Source organism: Oncorhynchus nerka, linkage group LG22, assembly GCF_034236695.1.
Source record: "Oncorhynchus nerka isolate Pitt River linkage group LG22, Oner_Uvic_2.0, whole genome shotgun sequence".
Taxonomy (NCBI): domain Eukaryota; kingdom Metazoa; phylum Chordata; class Actinopteri; order Salmoniformes; family Salmonidae; genus Oncorhynchus; species Oncorhynchus nerka.
Genome location: NC_088417.1, coordinates 65,906,440 through 65,920,992, shown reverse-complemented (window position 1 = coordinate 65,920,992; position 14,553 = coordinate 65,906,440). Strand labels below are relative to the sequence as shown.

Sequence of the window (14,553 nt, the reverse complement as noted above, 5' to 3'; positions counted from 1 at the left end):
AGTGTCTCCTCATTAATTAATGTATAATGTACACGTTTCAAATTTTTATGTCACAATTACAGTGAAGTGCCTTTCTTGCAAGCTCTAACCCCAACAATGAAGTAATCTATAGCAATGTAATGTAGTGTGTCAGCAGCCTACAACCTTAAATAAAGACACTTTGAGTCCATCTGCAACCCTTTCCGTTGCACCTTGGACACTCCCTTCTGACATCAGATGGAGTTGTGTGTCAGCAGAGGTCCTATTTTACAACCTCTACCTTAAAATAGCCTACTGACCCAGTCAGGAAGTCTGTCTGCACACTGAAGCATGGTGATAAGTCCAGACAGCTGAGTTTGACATGGCCTCCCTCTCGCTCTGCTGTTATGCCTGGGACATTACCATTCAGAAGGGGAGACGTCCGTATATGGCCGGGATTGGAAACACTAAAAATATTCCCAGGGAGACACAAATCCAGTCAAGGTTTACCTCTGAAAAACCAAAGGACTTACCATTGTGAAAACATCTGCAACGGTAGGGATGTAGCGCCATTTTGAGTGTTTGAGTGTGATTTAAACAAGGGTTCATTGGAGGTTTGGCTCTGTGTGTGTGTGGGATCTGTGATCTGCCCTGGCAACACGGTTAGTGTTGGTATAGTCTAGGTAGGGCTGAGGACATATAATAGGGCTTAACTGAAGTAAAAAAGGAAGATTTTACTGAAATAACTGCAAAAGTCCTATAATGTTGGCAGTGAATATTTTACAAGCCATTTCTGAGGTATCACTGTTGATAGAGTACTGATTGGGCAGTACTCTGAAGTAGCAGCAAAATATTGTAAAAAGTTGTCAACATATCCCTACTTTAGATACATCTGAGTTGTCTCTGAAAGGGTTATGTGAGGTGTCTGGTTTTGTTTCTGAATTGATGCTGTTTTAATTCATGTAGTGAGGCTGCCTTGGATGTCAGTTGTCATTCAATTGCAGAATCCACTGAACTTAATCTAACACACAGATAAGGATTTTTTAGAGGGTTGACCACTGTGTCTGCCTTAAAGAACCTGAATTAATTATATTGTTGGATCCTAAAACCCACTAAATATCCTTGTTCTTTACACTCACATTAGTGAGGTCCTTAATCTATGCTAAGTCAAAATATAAAGGCAACATGCAACAATTTAGTTCATGGGAGGAAATTAATTATTTGAAATAAATTCATTAGGCCCTAATATATAGATTTCACATGACTGGGAATACAGATATGCATCTGTTGGTCACAGATACCTAAAACAGCGGTAGGAGCATGGACTAGAAATCCAGTCAGTATCTGGTGTGACCACCATTTGCCATCAGGCTGTTGATTGTGGCCTGTGTAATGTTGTCTCACTGCTCTTCAATGGCTGTGTGAAGTTGTTCGATATTGGTGGGAACTGGAACCCGCTGTCATACTCGTAAATCCAGACCATCCCAAACATGCTCAATGGGTGACATGCCTGGTGGGTATGCAGGCCATTGACAAACTGTGGACATTTTCAGCTTCCAGGAATTATGTACAGATCCTTTCGAAATGGGACCGTGCATTATCATGCTGAAACATGAGGTGATGGCGGCTGATGAGTGGCATGACAATGGGCCTCAGGATCTCGTCACGGTATCTCTGTGCATTCAAATTGCCATAGATAAAATGCAAATGTGTTTGTTGTCTGTAGCTTATGCTTGCCCATACCATATCCCCACCGCCCTGTTCACAACGTTGATGTCAGCACACTTCTTGCCCACACATCGCTATACACGTGGTCTGCAGATGTGAGGCCATTTGGACGTACTGCCAAATTCTCTAAAATGACGTTGAAGGCGGCTTGTGGTTGAGAAATGAACATTCACTTCTCTAGCAGCAGCTGACCACATGTGTGGAGATAGTTTTTCAACTTTTGAGGAAATACTTGAGGAAGTACTCTTCTATTGCATGTTTATAATCAAATATTATTGACATACACATTTATCAGATGTTATTGTAGGTGTATGCTTGTGTTCAATAGCTCCAACAGTGCAGTAGTATCTAACAGTGCAGTAGTATGTAAAAACAATACACAAATCTGAAAGTAAAAGAATGGAATTAAGAAATATATAAAAATTAGATTGAGCAATGTTGGAGTGGCATAGACTAAAATACTGTAGAATAGAATACAGTGTGTACTGTACATATGAGATGAGAAATGCAGTATGTAAACATTATTTAAACATTATTAATAAAGTGACTAGTGTTACATTATTAAAGAGGCTGTCACGAATATTACCGAAGGTGACTCCCCTTCTTGTTCGGGTGGCGCTCGGCGGTCGTCGTCGCCGGTCTACTAGCTATCGCTGATCCGTTGTTCTGTGTTCGTTTAGTTCTGTCTAATTGGTATCACCTGTTTCTTGTTTGGTTGTTAGGATAGGGTTATATATAGTCTGTTCAGCCCGCTTCTGTTTCGTGCGGGCTTGTTCTCCTGTTTCTTTGTTTGAGTGTATTTTGTTGGCATTTGGGTTTCACGCTGTCCGTTTATATTTCTGTTCATTTGTGTTTCCACTTTTGTACATGTTATGTTTCCAGGACATTAAAGCGTGTTGTTTTTCCCACATCCTTTGCTCTCTGCGCCTGACTCCACACCTCTTCACTCATTTACACGTAACAGAGGCCAGTGATTCCAAGTCTACAGTACGTATATTGGGCAGCAGCCTCTAAGGTGCAGGGTTGCGTAACCGGGTCAAAATCAAATCAAATCAAATGTATTTGTCACATACACATGGTTAGCAAATGTTAATGTGAGTGTAGCGAAATGCTTGTGCTTCTAGTCCCGACAATGCAGTAATAACCAACGAGTAATCTAACTAACAATTCCAAAACTACTACCTTAAACACACAAGTGTAAAGGGATAAAGAATATGTACATAAAGATATATGAATGAGTGATGGTACAGAGCGGCATAGGCAAGATGCAGTAGATGGTATCGAGTACAGTATATACATATGAGAAGAGTAATGTAGGGTATGTAAACAAAGTGGCATAGTTTAAAGTGGCTAGTGATACATGTATTACATAAAGATGCAGTAGATGATATAGAGTACAGTATATACGTATACATATGAGATGAATAATGTAGGGTATGTAAACGTTATATTAAATAGCATAGTTTAAAGTGGCTAGTGATATATTTTACATCAATTCCCATTATTACTTTGATGCACCTGTACTGACCTTGCCTTCTGGAAGATAGCGGGGTGAACAGGCAGTGGCTCGGGTGGTTGTTGTCCTTGATGATCTTTATGTCCTTCCTGTGACATCGGGTGGTGTAGGTGTCCTGGAGGGCCCTCTGGAGAGCCTTACGGTTGTGGGCGGAGCAGTTGCCGTACCAGGTGGTGATACAGCCCGACAGGATGCTCTCGATTGTGCATCTGTAGAAGTTTGTGAGTGCTTTTGGTGACAAGCCGAATTTCTTCAGCCTCCTGAGGTTGAAGAGGCGCTGCTGCTCCTTCTTCACGATGCCGTCTGTGTGGGTGGACCAATTCAGTTTGTCTGTGATGTGTACGCCGAGGAACTTAAAACTTACTACCCTCTCCACTACTGTCCCATCGATGTGGATAGGGGGGTGTTCCCTCTGCTGTTTCCTGAAGTCCACAATCATCTCCTTAGTTTTGTTGACGTTGAGTGTGAGGTTATTTTCCTGACACCACACTCTGAGGGCCCTCACCTCCTCCCTGTAGGCTGTCTCATCGTTGTTGGTAATCAAGCCTACCACTGTAGTGTCGTCCGCAAACTTGATGATTGAGTTGGAGGCGTGCGTGGCCACGCAGTCGTGGGTGAACAGAGAGTACAGGAGAGGGCTCAGAACGCACCTCTGTGGGGCCCCAGTGTTGAGGAGCCGGCTAGTAATGGCTATTTAAGAGTCTGATGGCCTTAAGATATAAGCTGTTTTTCAGTCTCTCGGTCCCAGCTTTGATGCACCTGTACTGACCTCACCTTCTGGATGATAACGGGGTGAACAGGCCATGGCTTGGGTGGTTGATGTACTTGGTAGTTTGCAACCGGTGATGCGTTGTGCAGAACGCACTCCCTTCTGGAGAGCCCTGCGGTTGCGGGCGGTGCAGTTGCTGTACCAGGCAGTGATACAGCCCGACAGGATGCTCTTAATTCTGCATATGTAAAAGTTCGTGGGGGTTTTCAGGACCAAGCCAAATTTCTTTAGCCTCCTGAGGTTGAAGAGGTGCTGTTGTTTCTTCTTCACCACACTTTCTGTGTGGGTGGAACATTTCAGTTTGTCAGTGATGGCTAGGCAGAGGAACTTGAAGCTTTCCACCTTCTCCATTGCAGTCCCATCGATGAGGATAGGGGAGTGCTCCAAATGCTGTTTCCTGAAGTCCACGATCAGCTCCTTTTCTTTTGTTGACGTTAAGTGAGAGGTTATTTTCCTGGCTCCACTCTGCTAGGGACCTTACTTCCTCCCTGTAGGCTGTCTCGTCATTGTTGGTAATCAGGCCCTCTACTGTTGTGTTGGAGGCATGTGTGGCCACGCAGTCATGGGTGAACAAAAAGTGAATTGAAGTGGGTCTAGGGTGTCAGGTAAGGTAGAGGTGATATGATCCTTAACTAGCCTCACAAAGCACTTCATGATCAAATCAAATTGATTTTTTAGCCCTTCTTACATCAGGTGATATCTCAAAGTGCTGTACAGACACCCAGCTTAAAACCCCAAACAGCAAGCAATGCAGGTGTACAAGCATGGTGGCTAGGACAAACCTAGAGAGGAACCAGGCTATGAGGGGTGGCCAGTCCTCTTCTGGCTGTGCCGGGTGGAGATTATAACAGAACATGGTCAAGATGTTCAAATGTTCATAAATGACCAGTATGGTCAAATAATAATAATCACAGTAGTTGTCGAGGGTTCAGCAAGTCAGCACCTCAGGAGTAAATGTCAGTTGGCTTTTCATAGCCGATCATTAAGAGTATCTCTACTGCTCCTGCTGTCTCTAGAGAGTTGAAAAGAACAGGTCAGGGTTCCATACTCACAGGCAGAACAGTTTAAACTGGAGCAGCAGCGCGGCCAGGTGGACTGGGGACAGCAAGGTGTCATCATGCCAGGTAGTCCTGAGGCATGGTCCTAGGGCTCAGGTCCAATCTCTCCAGAAGAATGTGGTGATTGATTGTATCAAAAGCAGCACTAAGGTCTAGGAGCACGAGGACAGATGCAGAGCATCGGTCTGACACCATTAAAAGGTCATTTACCACCTTCACAAGTGCAGTCTCAGTGCTATGATGGGGTCTAAAACCAGACTGAAGCATTTCGTATACATTGTTTGTCTTCAGGGAGGCAGTGAATTGCTGCGCAACAGCTTTTTCTAAAATGTTTGAGCGGAATGGAAGATTCGATATAGGCCGATAGTTTTTTAAATATTTTCTGGGTCAAGGTTTGGCTTTTTCAAGAGAGGCTTTATTACTGCCACTTTTAGTGAGTTTGGTACACATCCGGTGGATAGAGAGCCATTTATTATGTTCAACATAGGAGGGCCAAGCACAGGAAGCAGCTGTTTCAGTAGTTTAGTTGGAATAGAGTCCAGTTTGCAGCTTGAAGGTTTTAGAGGCCATGATTATTTTCATCATTGTGTCAAGAGATATAGTACTAAAACACTTGAGCGTCTCTCTTGATCCTAGGTCCAATACGCAGATTTAAAGAGGAGTCCTTAATTTGCTTTCTAATGATCATGCTCTTTTCCTCAAAGAAGTTCATGAATTTATTACTGCTGAAGTGAAAGCCATCCTCTCTTGGGGAATGCTGCTTTTTAGTTAGCTTTGCGACAGTATCAAAAATAAATTTCGGATTGTTCTTATTTTCCTCAATTAAGTTGGAAAAATAGGATGATCGAGCAGCAGTGAGGGCTCTTCGATACTGCACGGTACTGTCTTTCCAAGCTAATCGGAAGCCTTCCAGTTTGTTGTGGCGCCATTTCCGTTCCAATTTTCTGGAAGTTTGCTTCAGAGCTCGGGTATTTTCTGTATACCAGGGAGCTAGTTCCTTATTACAAATGTTTTTAGTTTTTGGGGTGCAACCCGCATCTAGGGTATTGTGCAAGGTTAAATTGAGTTCCTCAGTTAGGTGGTTAAATGATTTTTGTCCTCTGACGTCCTTGGGTAGGCACAGGGAGTCTGGAAGGGCATCAAGGAATCTTTGGGTTGTCTGAGAATTTATAGCACGACTTTTGATGCTCCTTGGTTGGGGTCTGAGCAGATTATTTGTTGCGATTGCAAACGTAATAAAATCGTGGTACGATAGTTCAGGATTATGAGGAAAAACATTAAGATCCACAACATTTATCCCATGGGACAAAACTAGGTCCAGAGACGTGTTGGACAAAACCCACTGAGTCAATGATGGCTCCGAAAGCCTTTTGGAGTGGGGCTGTGGACTTTTCCATGTGAATGTTAAAATCACCCAAAATTTGAATATTATCTGCTATGACTTCAAAGTCCGATAGGAATTCAGGGAACTCAGTGAGGAACGCTGTATATGGCCCAGGAGGCCTGTAAACAGTAGCTATAAAAAGTGATTGAGTAGGCTGCATAGATTTCATGACAAGAAGCTCAAAAGACGAAAACGTCTGGATTTTTTTTGTAAATTGAAATTTGCTATCGTAAATGTTAGCAACACCCAGGCCTTTGCGGGATGCACGGGGGATATGGTCACTAGTGTAACAAGGAGGTGAGGCCTCATTTAACACAGTATATTAAATCAGGCTTGAGCCATGTTTCAGTCAGGCCAATCACATGAAGATTATGATCAGTGATTAGTTCACTGACTATAACTGCCTTTGAAGTGAGGGATCTAACAATAAGTAGCCCTATTTTGAGATGTGAGGTATCACGATCTCTTTCAATAATGACAGGAATGGAGGAGGTCTTTATTTTAGTGAGATTGCTAAGGCGAACAACGCCATGTTTAGTTTTGCCCAACCCAGGTCGAAGCACAGACACGTCTCAATGGGGATAGCTGAGCTGACTACACTGACTGTGCTGGTGGCAGACTCCAGTAAGCTGGCAGGCTGGCTAACAGCCTGCTGCCTGGCCTGCACCCCATTGCCTTGTGGAGCTAGAGGAGTTAGAGCCCTGTCTATGTTGGTAGATAAGATGAGAGCACCCCTCCAGCTAGGATGGAGTCCGTCACTACTCAACAGGCCAGGCTTGGTCCTGTTTGTGGGTGAGTCCCAGAAAGAGAGCCAATTATTTATACTCTCTACACTCGCCAGTTTTAGCTTTAGCCAGCACCATCTTCAGATGAGCCTTAACGTCGGTAGCCCTGCCCCCTGGTAAACAGTGTATGATCGCTGGATGATTCGTTTTAAGTCTAATACTGGGGGTAATGGAGTCGCCAATGACTAGGGTTTTCAATTTGTCCGAGCTAATGGTGGGAAGCTTCGGCGTCTCAGACTCCATGACGGGAGGAGTAGAGACCAGAGAAGGCTCGGCCTCAGACTCGCTGCTTAATGGGGAAGTTTGTCAGCTGAATGAGCAACACCGGTTGAGTATTCCTACAACATTTCCCTCCAGAAGCCATGAGAAAGTTGTCCGGCTGCGGGGACTGTGCGAGGGGATTTGTACCAACGTTACCATCTGTTCTTACTGGTGGCACAGACGCTGTTTCATCCTTTCCTACACTGAAATTAGCCTTGCCTAACGATTGCGTCTGAAGCTGGGTTTGCAGCACAGCTGTCCTCGCCGTAAGGCGATCGTTCTCCTGTATATTATGAGTACAGCAACTGCAATTAGAAGGCATCATGTTAATGTTACTACTTCCATCCTGAACTTCCAAAAGCTCAGGTTGCCCAGCCCGGCGGAGATACCATCTTCGGCAAAATCATTCGCAAGGAGATTCCTGCAAAAATATTATTTGAAGATGAAGTTACTACTGTTGGAAGTCCTGAAGAACCATGTCCAGATAAAGCGTTCAGAGTGAAAAAGTTTAACGAAAAAAAAGTTGAGGGAAAAACAGAAAATATAAACGGTACTTAAAAACTAAAAAACGTAAAGTTGTCAGGTAGCAAAGTAAGGTTGGCAACAAAACGCACAGCAACACGTAAACAAGTCTGCAAGTTGTGACTGGAAATGACACGCTGAATGACACTGTGTACTCACACTCTCTCTCTCTGCATAGCGTAATTACAGAAGTGAGTGCTACGGCACGATATTCATTTAGTTCAGTTACCTTTGCTTTCTTGGGTACAGGAACAATGGTGGATATATTGAACCAAGTGGGGAAAGCAGACTGGGATAGGGAGAGATTGAATATGTCCGTAAACACTCCAGCCAGCTGGTCAGCGCATTCTCTGAGGATGCGGCTAGGGATACTGAAGGACTGGCAGCCTTGCGAGGGTTAACACGCTTAAATGTCTTACTCACATCGGCCATGGAAGAAGGAGAGCCCACAGTCCTTGGTAGCGGTCCATGTCGGTTATCCTCAAATCGGGCGAAGAAGGTGCTTAGCTTGTCCGGAAGCAAGACGTCAATGTCCGCGACGTGGCTGGTTTTCCCTTTGTTGTCCATGATTGTCTGTAGACCCTGCCACATACGTCTCGTGTCTGAGCCATTGAATTTTGACTCCACTTTGTTTCTGTGCTGATGTTTTGCCTGTTTGATAACTACACCGTTTGTAGTCGGCCATATCCCAGTCACCTTTTCATGGTTAAATGTGGTGGTTCGCGCTTTCAGTTTTGCGCTAATGCTACCATCTATCCAAGGTTTCTAGTTTGGGTAGTTTTTATAGTCAGTGGGTACATCTCTTATACACTTCCTGATGAATTCAGTCACTGTATCCGTGTATTCGTCGGTGTTTATTCTCAGAGGCTACCCAGAACATATCCAAGTCTTCGTGATCAAAACAATCTTGAAGTAGGAATGCCAATTGGTCAGACCAGTGTTGAATAGACCTTAGCACAGGTACTTCCTATTTGGGGTTCTGCCTATAGGAAGGGAAGAGCAAAATGGAGTCGTGATCAGATTTGCCAAAGGGAGGGTGGGGGAGGGCCTTGTAGGCATTTCGAAAAGTTGAGTAACAGTGGTCCAATGTTTTACCAGCGTGAGTACTACAGTCAATGTGTTGCTAGAACTTCAGTTGTGTTTTCCTCAAATTTGCTTTGTTAAAATCCCTAGCTCCAATAAATACCGCATCAGGATGTGTTGTTTCCAGTTTGCATAAAGTCCAATGTAGTTCTTTGAGGGCCGTCGTGATATCGGCTTCAAGGGGAATATACACTGCTGTGACTATAACCGAAGATAATTCTCTTGGGAGGTAATTCGTTCGTTATTTGATTGAGGTATTCTAGGTCAGGCGTACAAAGGGACTTGAGTTTCTGTATGTTATCACACCATGAGTGGTTAATCATGAAACATACACCAGCGCCTTTCTTCTTTATTTCTGTCTGCGTGATGTACTGAGAACCCAGATGGCTGCATGGACTGGGACATTATATCCCGAGAGAGCCATGTTTCTGTGAAACAGAGTATGTTACAATCCCTGATGTGTCTTTGGAAGAAGATCCTCGCCATGAGCTCGTCTACTTTATTATCCAGACTGAACATTAGAGAGTAATGTACTCGGAAGCGGTGGATGGTGTGCACGCACACCTCCTGAGTCGGACTAGAAGTCCACTCCGAATACCTCTTCTCCGCCGGGGGTGTTTTGAAGCAGCCTCTGGAGGTACAAACAAACAATCCAATTTGGGAAAGTTATATTCTCTGGGCGTAATGCTAGTGAGTTACCACCTCTCTGACATCAAATAGTTATTTCCAGCTCTATGTAATAACACAAAACATTTTCTGGGCTAATAATGTAAGAAATAACACACAAAAAAACTAAATAATGCAAAGTTGCTTCAGGGCTAGAAGCAGAGCATCCATATCTTTCGGGCTTCATCTTATATTGGTCTCTTCAATGCAGTTTGAGCATCAGGTCATCTCAGGTCACAGGTGCTTATTAATTAGAATACAAATATATCTGCTGCTGTGGCGGTCTTAACTGTAAGAAGAATGAAAGGCAATGGGTAAATGCTATTCAACCTAAATCTATGTATTTCGTGTAATGCATGTAGGTGTAAATGGGAAGAGTAATCCTTCAGTTCACAGGATTTACACAGATCAACCAGCGTTAAACCTCTCTCTCTCTCTTTCCTCCACTCCCTCCCTCCCTCCTTCCTTCTCCATCCACATATTCCTCCATCTCTCTTTCCCACTCACTGGCATTGCAACGCTGTCCCCTTTGTTAGACACTGCTGCCCTCTTCACAAGCTTCCAATAAACACGTGAGTTCACTGCAGGAGAATAAATTTAGGCCAGAGTGACAAGGTAATCTAAGGTCAACCAACGAGACATCAAAGAGCTAACTTTGGTACCCACCGCCTCTGTGTGGCTCTAGCCTTTTGGGCGCACTAACCGAGATTTGGTTGGGAGGCCCCCCACCTCACGACAAAATATTTTTGAGGCCCCTCTCTTAATGGTTTTATAGTTCATTTCCTGCAATTATAAACATTTTGCCACGGGGCTGAGAGAAAATGTTGCCGTTTTCAAGCAAGTTTTCTGTAATTCTACATATTTTGGCATGGCCAGAGAGAACTCTGTAATTTTATATCAAATTTCATGCAATTCTACTCATTTTGCAATGGGACAGAAATAAAATATATACAGTTTTACAGCTAATTTCCTACAATTTTACCAATTTTAACATGGGGTGGATAATTTCTCTTCAATTTAAATTAAATTCTCTGCAATTCTACACATTTTGTAATGACTTGATAATGTGATATCTGAGTGAGAATGACTTAGAAAATCAGTAGGGGACCCCGGTTGGTATTCAGCTATGATTACTACAATTTTAGATAGCTGGCTAGGCTAACTACCAATCTAAAAAAAAAAATACATGGCTACCATAACAAGAGAAACCTGATGATGCACAACATAATTTAGAAATTGCACCTGGTGTATTGTAGTTTTCTTACTCTCGATAGTAAGTTGAGACCCTTTTGTGGGGAAATATTTATTCTGATTGGCTAGGCCTGGCTCCCCAGTGTGTTTCTCCCATTTTCTCCCATTCTCTGCTTATCCTCTCAAGCTCTGTCAGGTTGTATGGGGAGCGTCGCAGTACAGCTATTTCCAGGTCTCTCCAGAGATGTTAGATCGAGTTCAAATCCAGGCTCGGTCTGGACCTCTCAAGGACATTCAGAGAGAGAGAGTTGTTCCAAAGCCACTCCTTCGTTGTCTTGGCTGTGTGCTTAGAGTCATTGTCCTATTGGAAGGTGAACCTTCGCCCCAGTCTGATGTCCTGAGCATTCTGGAGCAGGTTAACATCAAGGATCTCTCTGTACTTTGCTCCATTCATCTTTCCCTTGAACCTGACTAGTCTCCCAGTCCCTGCCGCTGAAAAATATTCCCACATCATGATGCTGCCACCACCATGCTTCACCATAGGGATGCCTTTTTTCAAACTTCAAGCGGGCTGTCATGTGCCTTTTACTGAGGAGTGGCTTCCGTCTGGCCACTACCATAAAGGCCTGATTGTTGGAGTGCTGCAGAGATAGGAGAACCTTCCAGAAGGACAACCATCTCCACAGAGGATCTCTGGAGCTTTGTCAGAGTGACCATCCCTGACCAAGGCCCTTCTCCCCCGGTTGCTCAGTTTGGCCAGGCGGCCAGCTCTAGGAAGAGTGTTGGTGGTTCCAAACTTCTTCCATTTAAGAATGATGGAGGCCACTGTGTTCTTGGGGATCTTCAATGCTGCAGAACTTTTTTGGTACCCTTCTCCAGATCTGTGCCTTGACACAATCCTGTCTTGGAGCTTTACAGACAATTTCTTCAACCTCATGGCTTGGTTTTTGCTCTGACATGCAACGGTCAACTGTGAGACCTTATATAGACAGGTGTGTGCCTTTTCAAATCATGTCCAATCAATTGAATTTACCACAGGTGGACTCCAATCAAGTTGTAGAAATATCTCAAGGATGATCAATTGAAACAGGATGCACCTGAGCTCAATTTCTAGTCTCATAGCAAAGGGTCTGAAAGCTTACGTAAATAAGGTATTTCTGCTTTTTATTTTCAATATATTTGCAAACATTAAAAAAAAACTGTTTTGGTTACTACATGATTCCATATGTGTTTTTCATAGTTTTGATGTATGCTCTATTATTCTACAATGTAGAACATAGTTCAAATAAAGAAAAACCCTTGAATGGGTAGGTGTCAACTTTTGACTGGGACTAGTTAGCATTGAAAACAGTGGACAACAAAACCAAAGTATGGATTGCTGTCATACCTTGTCCATAGACTGCTTACAGGGTAAGGAGGGTGTTGGGGTTCTGTGTGTGGCTTTTGAACAATTCTTTGGATTCCTTATGTCTATCTCATTCTTAGAAAAAGCTTGGTTCAAATTGGATGTTAGATACTGTATTAGTTGAATATTATATGAATCGTATACATTAAAATGGGCAATTTGGGTGCAATCAATTAGCTTAATTTCTCTGAGATCAAATTATATTTCAACAAAATAATTTAGAACATAGTAAAAATAAAGAAAAACCTTTGAATGAATAGGTGTTCTAAAACTTTTGACTGGCGGACGCTTGTGTCGGTTACTCCTGGAACCAGCCCTGTGTGTGTGCTTGTGTATATTCACCCTGTAAATATCAACAGACAAGTTATTTCCCTCTTAGAAGGATTGTGTCAAGAGGAGGAGGTGAAATTGTGAGGGAAAATCATAGAGCAACTGGAGGTCAAATGTTGCTTTCTTCTGGAAAAGTCCGCTCCAATTTATTCTAACTTGCAATGAGCACCACTGGATGCTTGACTTGTCGTGTTTCTTTGCATGTGTGAGAGTAGCATCCCACCATATTAATATGTATCAACTATCTGACATTCTGATAGCTCTATTCACATTGCATTCATGAAAAAGTCTGCATGAGACAGTACATTTCTCCATTCCCCAAGCATGGGCCAATATGGCGTGTGCAGCACTGTATTGAGATGCAATGAATAGTATTGGTTATACCAGCACTGTTCCCTCTCCTCTCCCAGTGAACTCATTAGAGATGCCCTCCAGCCAGCCCCTAAAGGGTTTGAGCAGTGTCAACACAGACAGACAGCCTGGGACATGCCTCTGATTTCCTCTCGGATGTATGCTGTCTCGGTGAACTGAATATTCAACAACTTTAAAATATATTAGCTAGCTGTGTTGTGCACTCGCTCCCACTCTCCCTTCCCTCTCCTGCAATAATTGAATTGTTGTTGTTGCGTTGTGAGTACTGTCACATGGCATATTGCATATGCCAAGTAGAGATGACGCTAGAGTGATATAAAGCTATTCCTACATTCACATCTGTGTAAAATTTCCTCTCTTTAGCTACTGCTGTGTTTTTTGGTGTAGGTTCATTGATTTTTGTTATTCGAAATGTGGTTATATAGTAATGACAAATTGGGCCTGCTGTAATGCATAAACCCACATAAAACATAAGCTCCCTAAGGATACGCTTAACGCAGCCATACGTTTGCTTTACAACAACGCCCTGCTGAGTCGAGCCTGTGATCTATAGAGGCAATAAAACACAGTTCTTCAAAAGCAGAATACAACCCACAGATGCAGAAACCTGCCAAAAGCTGTTACCGCTACCAACCGAAATAAACGTGTCATTATTTAATAAAATCAAACTTTATTTGCCACATGCGCCGAATACAAGTGTAGACTTTACCGTGAAATGCTTACTTACAAGCCCTTAACCAACGGTGCAGTTAAATAATAATAAGAAAATATTTACCAACTAAAATAAAAAGTAATTATAAAAGGTAACACAACAAGAATAACAATAACGATGCTATATACAGGGGGCCCCAGTACCGAGTCAGTGTGCGGGGGTACAGGCTAGTTGAGGTAATCTGTACATATAGGTGGGGACGAAGTGACTATGCATAGGTGACAATCGAACAGTGAGTAGCAGTAGTGCACAAAAGGGAAGGGAGAACAATTCAATATAAATTGTCCGGTGGCGATATTTATGAATTGTTCAGCAGTCTAATGGCTTGAGGTTAGAAGCTGTTGAGGAGCCTTTTGGTCCTAGACTTGGCGCTCTGGTACCGCTTGCCGTGCGTCTATAACTTGGGTGACTGGAGTCTCAGAAAATGTTATGGGCCTTCCTCTGACACGGCCTATTATATAGGTCCTGGGTGGTAGGAAGCTTGGCCCCAGTGATGTACTGGGCCGTTCGCACTACCCTCTGTAGCGCCTTACGGTCAGATGCTGAGCCGTTGCCATACCAGGCGGTGACTCAACCGGTCAGGATGCTCTCGTTGGTGCAGCTGTTGACCCTTTTGAGGATCTGGGGACCCTTGCCAAATCTTTTCAGTCTCCTGAGGGGGAATAGGTTTTGTCCTGCCCTCTTCACGACTGTCTTGGTATGTTTGGACCATGACAGTTTGTTGGTGATTTGGACACCAAGGAACTTGAAACTCTCAACCCGTTCCACTACAGCCCCATGGATGTTAATAGGGGCCTGTTCGGTCCGCCTTTT

At 43.4% G+C, this 14,553-nt stretch overlaps 1 protein-coding gene across 1 annotated transcript in view; it reads left to right on the top strand.

The window, feature by feature from the left end:
- The first annotated feature begins 372 nt into the window (after positions 1-372).
- Positions 373-14,553, top strand: part of LOC115105509 (delta-sarcoglycan-like) — a 325,069-nt gene continuing 310,888 nt past the window's right edge. Inside the window, exon 1 of the mRNA XM_029627635.2 lies at positions 373-513. The gene's annotated coding sequence lies outside the window, so the exon portion shown is untranslated. The remainder of the gene's footprint in view (positions 514-14,553) is intronic.